Here is an 11,148-nt window from a genome sequence, read left to right as displayed (position 1 = left end):
TAATATGTCATATATTTAATAAATTTAAAATATCTCATAATTTTATTAATAATAAATAATTATTTATATATTTAATTATATTTTAACAGGCCCAAGCAGGCCTGACAGGCCTATAAGGCTAATTAGTAAGGCTGGGCCTGGCCTATTAATGTATTAAGGCTTTTAAAAAAGCCTGCGCCTGTACCTATTTTATAACAGGCCAGGCCAGGCCAGGCCAAACACAGGCCAGGCTGTAGGCCCCTGGCAGGCCGCCTGGCCTTTTTCCACCCCTAGTTGCTGGCCACAAGCATTGTTCATTTTTAAATAATTTAATTCGTATTCTTATTGAATAATATTTATTTAAAATTATAATTTTAATGCCCGTGCTTGGCACGAGAGATAAAACTAGTATAAAAAGAAAAAGAGAAATATATTTTAAGGGTCGCACTATAGTACAGATGCTATTTGGTACAGATTTACAGATATTTTATCTGCTTCAATAGCATATCAACACATAGCATTGGTAGATATAGGTCTTGGCAGGGCTTGGATAATTGCTGTGGCTAAGCCAAACCTGATGAATGAAAATGGTAGCTACTAAACTTGTAAAATGGACTTTAGTAGCAATAGATCACCGAATTGGGTATCCAGAAAAACAAAAATGAACTTGAAGTGATTTTGATTTTGATAATAAGAACAAAAACAAGTGAAATCCGTCTTTTTAGAATGGCATTTCAGTTCAATTAAATAATTTTTTTAAATTAGTTCAATTAATTTAAAGCTTTTACTAAAACATAGAAGATTTTAGTTGATATTGTTATAGAGGAAATGCACACAATGATTTATTAAATTAAACGTATTAAAAATTATTTTTATTAATCAATACTTTAAGGTTCACTAATGATACTAATTTATTAATAATTTTTTAATTAATTTAATAATATTAAAAATTAAATATCTAACTACCTTGCGAGTAAATTCAAAAACTAAATTTTTGTTAATATCTATTAATCTAACCAAATAATTTATTAATTTATAAATAAAGTTTTAAAAATGATAATAATAACACCTAAGTAAATAATTCCCAAACTTAATATATGACTGTCAGCATTTTAAATTAATTCAATAATATTAAAAATAAAATTAAATTTTTAACAACTTTGCTAATAAATTCAAAAACTAAATTCTTGTTAATATCTAACAACCTAACCAAATAATTTATTGTTTATTAATTTGTTAATAAAATTTCAAATATTTCTAACGACGACACCTAAGAAAATAATCCCCAAACTCAACATATGAGCACTATGTCACCAAAAGAACTTTTTATTTGTATTACTACTAGTGTTAAACCTGTGCGATGCACAAACTTATATTTTAATTTGTCGTTTTCGTCCAGAATTAGAACCTTGAGACCACTAGGACTCTTAATTCTTGACAAAACAACGTAAAGTTGTTCATGGGTGAACACTGATTTTGGCAAATAAAGCCCTACATGTGATAATGATTGAAATAATAACCACCTATGCAAAACAACTTAAAATTTTAAAAATAACAATCTAAACAAATAACTTAAATTTAAAAATAACAATTTAAGCAAATAATAATTTATAATTTATAAATAAAATTTTAAAAATTCAAAAGAATAATATGCAAATAAATTAAAATTAAAAAGTAACAACTAAACAAATAACTTCAAATTTTTGAAAATAACAACTTAAGCAAATAAAATTTATAATTTTCAAAAATTTCTAGTGACGATACCTAAGCAAATAATTAGTTCAACAACATTGAAAACTAAATACCTAACAACCTAAAAAAACATAATTTAAAATTTAAAAAATAACCAACTAAGAAAATAATAATTTATAATTTATAAATAAAATTATAAAAATTTCTAATGACAACACTTAAACAAATAAAGTCCCAAACAGCCAAACTCAATGTATAAGCACCACGTCAGTTAAGGTGAATAGATAAAAAAAACAAGAAAAGGGAATAAAATAAAGCAACATAATAACAACGGAGTGATTGTGAGATAATAATAATTATACATGTATAAAGAATGATAAGAAAAAAGGGTAGTGTATGATATGATTGTTGAGTAGGTGTGATCGCTTGTGGTGTGATGTACTGTAATATGGTGTGTCATCGTTGATGCTCTGATCTGAATTTTGGAATCGTGCCTGCAGTTGGATTCATTTAGTGGTAGTGTATCATATTGATTTGCTTTCTTTGTACCGTGACAGGTGACTGAGTTGCTGTATTATTGAAGATGGACTTTAGTTTTGATTAGCGGTAAAAAAAATGAGTCTGATTCAAAGAGTTTAGAAAAGATCTGTAGTTACACTTTTTCCGATACGGAAGAAGACGACGATAATAATTTATACTTCAAACTATAATTAGAGAAAGCATAATAATAAATTTGAGTAAAAAAACTCATTCATATAAACTTCAACTAAATAAGTTCATTATTTTATAATAATATTTTAATTTTTTTATTAAATTTGGTTTAATATGTATTTTACTTATATTTTAAGATACAAATTATAGTTTAATTTCGATGTAGTAGTATAAAATATTTTCATATAGTTATTAGATTATATTTGTTCTTTAAATGAGACAACATAAGAGTTTAATTGTATTATTTTTTTAAAATAATTTATTGCTTTTTCATTTATACTCTTTCAAAAATATAATTTTACTATCTTATTATTTTTTGTTTCTTAACACTATTACTATCTGTTTTTTATTTTTATTATTATTTATATTATTATTATCATTATTAAATCAAAATAAAATATAAATGAAGAACTAGTCAATTAGTCAATATTTTAAGATATTTTACTTCAGTAAAAATTATTTATTCAGCATAAAATTAATTGTGATTGATTTATTTTTTATAAAAATATTTTTAGAATTTCATAAAAAATAACAAAAAATTAAATACACATTTAATATTTTTTTTTTCAAAATAAAGTTCAATCTAACCAAATAAAAAAAATTAAGAAAAAAGCCTATCTAATTAAGTACCCACTACATGACCAAAAAAAAAAAAAGAAATTCTATAACCAAAAAGAACGGTTCATGACCAAATCTTAAAACAATGGGTCACCTCCTTTACAAGTAGCTGGTTAATGGTTATTCTCCTCTAAGCCGTGACTCTCTTTGCAAGTCCGACAAATGTCTTTGCTAAGCCTATTTCTTTTCAAACATCATAGTACTACTTGTCACATAATCCATTAATCTGTATAGATAAATCTGTATGCTATAATTTCCCATATTTTAAACATTAGAAATGATTTGAGCACACAAAAATATTAAAGATGATTTTGATTTTTGACAAAAATTATATAGACTAAAATCATAATTAATTCTAATATTAAAATAGTTTTACTTACATTATGATCAAACTCTGTTTGAGTTCATATTAGATTTAGACTTCTTCCCTTCTTTTAAGTGTTGAATATGACTATTGTAACATGCTTTCGATAAGCACTTGCATAATTTAATATATGCTTCTTCCTTAGTTTACTGTTTTTTTATTTATCTTTTTTATTTATTTTTTATTCATTCATTTTGACGGACTTAATATAACAATTAAAGTTAATTGTGGTAAAGCATACTATCTACTCGGTTATTCATTGTTTACAATATAATAATAAGCTAAAACACAATTATTCGAGAGTAAATATTTAAATTATTTTAAAAAAAGTTCTTAACAAAATTTTTATAAGGTAATCAGGTTTTAAAATATCATTATTAAATAAATTAGTCCCTTTTCAAAACGGCAAAAAACTAATTTGTGTAATTAAAGTAGTTTTTGAAAATTTATAAAAAATAAAAATTTTATTGAGATAAAAAAAGTTTGATTTAAAATTTTTTAAAGACCAATTTAAATATTTATTTATTATTCAATCATTATTTTAAAAATTAAATCATAAGTTAAACAACTGCTAACCTAAATTAAAAGTCCAACATACACATTTAATAAAAAATACCTTTTTGAAAATCCATTTATAAAATAACTTATAGGCTTAATTTTGGATATAGATGAAAGGAACAAAGATACATGCGTAATTTGTGTTGGAAAATTGTGTGATTGACAAGTGTTTTATGAGGAGGATAATTAGTTTTGAGTTTTTCAATATACAATCAATTTAAGTTGATTGAGTGATCAACTCACTCATTCCTTTAAGTAAGACAGATCCTTAAATGAAACTCAACAATTAACTAGTTTTATGAGTCCAGTCATGCCATATGAGCTGCAAGTATTTTTTGAGCTTGTAAACCTACCAAAAAATATAAAACCACGATGACACAATTTTGCAGACTTTTGTAACACCATGATAACCGAGGGGAGCCAGCAAATTGACCCCACCTTATGAGGTTTATAAATTTCTGAATAAAAGTTAGGTGAAGAAATAATTGAAGATTACATTAGATTAGTAGATAGTTAGATATTGCTTTGCTTCATTTTGTTGTTAAAAATTTCATATTCTATTTTATTATTTTAACGATAAAGAAAGATGTTATTTGTATATCAAAACTTGCAAAACAAAACTCATATTAACGAGAAAAGTTAATTGAATTAGGACAATTGCTTTCAATAAAAAGATACAATTAATATTTATAATAAAATAAAATTTAAAATTAGGGTTAAAACTTATGATTCCAGTATTATATTTATCCAAAAATCCTTATGAAGAGTTTGAGAGTTTAGAGACGGACCAATATATCTTTAATGTGTTATTTATATTTTATATTGTTCTTAATTAATAAAAAAATTAAATGTAAATAAGCATTTCTTTTTTATCTTAAAACCAATTTATTTGTAACATTTAGTTTATAAATGTCTGATGAACACATAATAAAGTCATCAATAACAATTTTTTTAAAAAGTTAAACAAAATTAATTTTTAATATATTTATTTTATATTTATTTGAATAAAAAATTTAAAAATTATTATGTATAATACTCTTAATATGTGTTTTAATGTGTGTATTGACGACTAAATCATTCTTTATAATATAAGTCAAAGTAAATAAGTTGCAATAGTGTGACTTGTTTATTTTCCTCTCAATACTATATAGAATATAAAATTAGAGTAAAGGATAAATAAGTCCTTAATTTTTTGTTTTGTTGACATTTTTGTTCTTTAAAATTTAAATTTTTTAATTTTACAAACGGCAGACGAATAGGTATTTTCCGTCCATTTGCCTCTCAAAGAACAAATGGAGATTGGTGAAGTGATGCTCACGTGTTCGTTACAGAACTATGTGCTGTTACGATGCTGATGTGGCATGTCCTCCAAAAAAGCAAAGGACAAATATGTCCTTGCACTACAAAACGACAGCATTTTGTGATTTTACGATTCTGCAATTTGAGAGAGGTTGAGCTAGAGAGAGATTAGGTAAGGGCCAAAAGGGGGAGGAGAAGAAGAAGGCAGCATGTGGTGGTTTTGTAGTGGTCAGACATGTGATCACCAGAGGTGAGACAAATGGCCAGCGATGATGTTGATGAAGATGGTGGTTAGATTGTGAGAGGGGTTGTTCTTTTTCTTATGTTTTCGTGAAGGAAAAGAAAGAGTGAGAATGTGAGCTAGAACTGGGGGAAGGGGAAAAGGAGAAAGGAGAAGGAAGTGGAGGAGGCCGCGGTGGTGGCGTGGACTACTGGCGATGAAACAGTGAAAGACAGTGATGATGTGGGACAACAAAGGGGACGAAAAGAGAGAGGACCGCGACGGTTCGGTGTGGTGATTTCATCACAGATGGTGGAGGCTACGGTGATTCTAGGACGACAAGGGTGGTGGTTTCGGCAATGGAAGAGGAAGATGGTTGTTATTGGGGTCGTCTGAACAACAACTATAGAGTCACTACTACATAATTGACTTTTACTAACATTTGAAAAATGTTATCAAATCATATTAAAATGTTATCTATGTATATTAGTAACATTTTAACAAATGTTAAATATACCCTATGTTACTAAAGAGTTTTACTAATATTTTTCTAAAGATTTAATAACATTTAGTAAAAATGTTACAAAAGATATTCTATAGTAATATTATGAGAAATGTTACAACAGACCATTCATGATAACACTTAGAAAAATGTTACAATAGATATTTTTGTAATACTTAGAAAAATATTACCGTATGTAATTTTTGTAACATTTAGAAAAACGTTACCATAGGTAATTTTTGTAACACTTAAAAAAATGTTACAATAGATATTTTTTGTAACATTTAAAAAATGTTACAATAGATATTTTATGTAACACTTAAAAAAATATCACAATAAGTCTTTCTAATAACATTTTAAAAAAAATGTTACAATAGATATTTTATAGCAATACTTTGATAAATGTTACAAAAGATTTTTTTTTTACAAACAACAAAAAATATTACAATAGATCTTTAGAAATATTTAAATACACAAAATATTGAATTAAAATCTTTTTCTCAATTTCATATTTACACCCACTTTATAAATTAAATCCAAGATATTTAAACATTAAAATTGGTCTAATAAGTCAATTTTTCTATTTTTTCAATATGCTTACATAATTAAATACAAAATTAAAACCACAATTAATATAACCATTAATTTAATATAATCCTAGACAATGTGAAAAATATACTACACATAATACACTCTAAGGCCTAGATGCTTAAGCATTCAATTAATATAACTGCATTCTCGTGTATCATAAAATGGTAGGATATTAGAATTTAAATATGTTAAACATTTTATTTTATTAGAAAAAAAAGAAAAGAAAATGAAGTTTCCAGTGTCAAAAATTACTTAGGCCCATGGACAAGAAGTGCAAGATCCTTTGTCATCTTTTTCAATTCCACTGTTCCAATGCAAGCTGCTTTCAATTTCTTTGTAAAGTCCAACAATCTAGCATTCCCATCCAACTTTGCCCTGAAAAGGTTAAATCTCTTAGTCTTCTATTCACGAAGTTAAATTTCTTTCTTTCGGAGTATAGTTGGGGATATTAATTTTGATGAATTTAGTAGAAGGAAAATTTATTTGGATGGATTTCGACATTTACCTATGCGCAAGACCTCGAGGTCAGGCAGAAATTGATGCTATACTATTTGTGCTGGTTTCACCTCCCTTCTGATGAACCTGGTAATGACGAGTAACAGTGCCATGTGCTGCCTCTGCTTCAATGGTTTTTTCATCTAGGCAAACCTGTCAAAAAATATAGCTTCTTAAATCAAAATCCATGCTGGAAATACATGCAAAGGAAAAAATGGCAGAGAAAGACTGAAAAATATTAGAAAAGCAATACTAGCACTGATGTCATTAAGCCAAGAGAACCAAATCATGTTCAATAAAAAAATTTGTTCAGATCACATTAAACACAAGCAAGTCTAGTGAAGAATTTTCTAAATCCTTGTGTGCAACCAATTTTATTACAAGTAACAAAGTTATCACGAACTAAAATCTGCTTGAAGATCACAAAAGAATATGATATCCACCTTGAGCCAAGAAATCACTCCACATGTAGCCAATTGGTAACTGAGATATCGATCAACAGTACATACTGAAGTATGCAATAGGAGCAAGCTTCAATTTGTTTTTCTTGAAGTCATTGATGATTCCTCTTATGCCCCACCATATTAGTAGATCCACAACTATATAAGATAGCTGGAGCCAGAAGAAAATATTGGAACAAAAGATCTATTGAAAATCACAAAGGTACCAAAATCAAATAATAAAATGTTATTTTGGCAAAAGACTTATCCAGTAACCAGTACTTTGAGAAACTCATGCCAAAGGGTGAGGAAATGCATATGTTGGCCTGAATATTAAATATCAAATTCTAAAATTATGTCTAACTTATTATGAAACCTTATCTTATCTATATAAAATTGTTAAGGCAATTTAAACTCACGTCCATGAAATTGTGAAGAAGATGTGAAGAGGTACCCTAAGGGCTTCAACAACATGTGCATGTCCTGCAAGCCAAAGTAGATGATAGAGTTTGATCTATTTCATTCTTAAAAAGTCATGTGCCAGTGTTACACAAATATGCAAACAATAAACATGTTCTACAACAATGAAAGAAAAACTTTTCTTTTGAAACAAAGAGCAATCAACAATAACCTTATGAATTTGGGAAACAAATTTTGGAAAAACAAACTTTTATGTTCTACATGCTTTTTTATGTAAAAGCCTCTGAATTTCAAACTTCAAATTTGCAAGTTACTTTTGTGATCCTAGTTTTCCTATTCCCTTTCTAAGAACATTACTAACACTTTATATTTGATCTACTAACTACTCACCATAAGCCGAAAGATTGGCAATAATAGCATGAGCTCTAAATGGAACACCGGTTTCTAAATTAGGCGTTGTGCATGCTAGAAGAAGGGAATCAATAATGTCATTCAGATCAATATGAAGAATAAAAACTGGTTAATATGCAAATGAAGCATTTCATTATTAATTAGTTTCTGCTATATTCCATACCATGCACTATTCATGAAAACAATAAGTTAGTACAAGATGGTCTTAATAAAGTACAATAATAAGTGCTTGAATGAGCAAGAGGAATACTTTAAACATGCGTATTACTAGTACAAACAGAACGGTGAAAAGCAGAAGATGATAAGTTAATAACTTAAAAAACTATTTTTCTTTTATTACACAGCAGGAACAACAAAAGAAAGAACTAAAAAAGTTTAAGTGCACACCTCAAGAGACAGGATCAAGCAATGTCTTGGCACCAGCTAATCCTCTGCTCCAAAGCAACCAACAGTTAGGAGGATAAATTTCAATTTCGCAAATCATAATCACTATATGTATACAAATAGAGGAATATATATATATATATACACACACATTCACTAATAATAGATGTTTTAGATTACAGAGTTCAATGACTCAACACTCATATAAGTAATGCATTAGTTACATATAAGAATGGCTAGTGTTCACCAATGATCAGTAGTTGAATTAATAGAAAGAGTCTATTGATCCATGCAGTTAACTTTTCACCTTTTTGGAGGGAGGGGATTCACTGTTTACATTCATTAAGAAAAGTCTTTGGAAATTTTCCACGTGACAATTCTCCACGTGGCACCTAATGTGTGAATCAACAAGTACAACATTGCAGTAACAAATCTAGCTAGCCAAGAATGTATATGTAAATGTTGCCCATGAAACTACATAAACATGAATGAGCAGCTAAACAAAGCATTTATAACTATTTACATTTCAATATTTGTTTTTAGAAATCAGAAACTACAAAGCATAATAAAGAGAAGTTCAAGAAGGACCACAACGTTATACACCATAACGGTCCAAAAAAAAAACTAAAATAAAATGAGAATGAATTAACACAATGACAAGTCCAAAAGCTCAGACTCCAAATTTTATATCTTTTTTAGTAAAGTTAAAAGATGCAACAAAGCTAACTAATCTTTTTCTTTCAAAAATTAGGACAAATGCAATAGATCCAAAAAAAAACTACAAATTGGGGAGATTATAGAACCTAACTATAAACAAAATCACTAAAAAGAACTTTAATGGTAGAACTTCAAATTGAAAACAAAGGACTTACTACTTATACATCTGGATAACTTTTCTAACTTTGCTCGTTGCTGCTAGCTTAGCCTTTTCTATTGGTTCCGACGGACCCATATGAACAGAAGACTCTTTTGTCCAACTTTTGAAGAGATCAGGGACTTAAAAGTATTTTCAAATCTTGGGGGATGAAAATGTATGCAGAAAAAATGGTTAGGGACTTATTTGTCCTTTACTCATAAGATATATATGTCCATATGATATCAATCATATCCATTGGTTAGTGCAAAAGTTCACACTATTATAATGGATCAAGAGTCCATTGCAAAAGTTTTTGGATTAATTATAATGTAAAAATCTATTTACTCAATTTTTGCTAAAAAAATAGCATCAGTGACAAAAAGCCCAAATAATTAATTTAGTTAACCTTCTTACTAATTAATAAAGATAATCGTAATGTCAGTATTAAAAAATAAAATCATCTGACTTGTTCAACATGATTTTCGCTGCAGAAATAACATTTATCACAACTCTCTTATTCACTACTAGGGACACTTGTCCTTTTAAAGACTCTTCCAACACACACACACACACATATGTATAGATGTCTTTAGTCAATCTACACTCAAAAATTTGCCTATCATATTAGATTATTTACTTTTTTGTTATATCTTTGGAACTACTTTTTTAATAATTTTCTTGCATATCTAATCATCCAACCTAATTTGTATCTCCATCAATCTATATTTCAACCTATTATTATCAACACTATGTACCCAAATTAGCAACAAATTTCAGATGAATAATAGATATATATGAAGTCAAACACCGAGTCAATCCGTGCAAAAAACTTGAAGTGAGGTATGGGTACATTTTCTTACTCATTATTCATACCCTATCCGAATAATAAAATCAGGTCCAAAGTAGACAAGCCCAACTCACAAAAGAAAGATCTAAAAACCATTTTGTGTTTGTCTAATCTACATGAAGAATGGATCCATTAGTCTGTAAACCCGATCTACATGCAGGTTCTTAACTGTATAAAATCTTAACAACCCCTAAATAAAAGGGGAAGAAACCACCCATCATTATAGGTGGATAAGTTACATAAAGAGAACAATCTTATCTTTCTTATTGTATGAATATCCTATTTAGCTCAGGTATTTCTCAATTTTAATATACTAAAACTTGCTTAAAATCCTTACTAACTTAAGTATCGGAGTCCCTTAGCTTGCAGGTACCATCCCCATCCTCACTCAAAGACCTCGGACGGCTTCGCCTCACTAGAGGAGACGTCAGCATCATCATACAAAGGATCCTGGACCTCACATTCAGGCTTAAGTCACATCGATTTTAGATAACCCTCGGAATATTGGTGCCATTGTCGGAGACTTGGAGTTCAACACCCAAACATGGCGGACGATTATCCAAAAGATGGACACACGACATCCGAATCAGAACCCCAATGAGAACAATGGATTAATAATGATCAAGTAGTTGTTATCTCTCCTCCTACTAAGAGGTAGGAAAGTTGATGAAGAAACAGATAATCCAAGAGAACGAAGATTAGGATCAGAGATCCATAGACCTGGAACATTAGGAGACAGAAAAGTAACAAAAATAATGGAA

The 11,148-nt window shown here is 28.5% G+C and overlaps 1 pseudogene; it reads right to left on the bottom strand.

Moving 5' to 3' along the window:
* Positions 1-6,782: 6,782 nt before the first annotated feature.
* On the bottom strand, positions 6,783-7,497 carry LOC110281495 (cytosolic isocitrate dehydrogenase [NADP]-like; annotated as a pseudogene).
* Positions 7,498-11,148: the final 3,651 nt, after the last annotated feature.

The sequence above is a fragment of the Arachis duranensis genome, chromosome 5 (genome assembly GCF_000817695.3).
Source record: "Arachis duranensis cultivar V14167 chromosome 5, aradu.V14167.gnm2.J7QH, whole genome shotgun sequence".
NCBI lineage: Eukaryota > Viridiplantae > Streptophyta > Magnoliopsida > Fabales > Fabaceae > Arachis > Arachis duranensis.
This window is presented reverse-complemented; position numbering and strand designations above follow the sequence as displayed.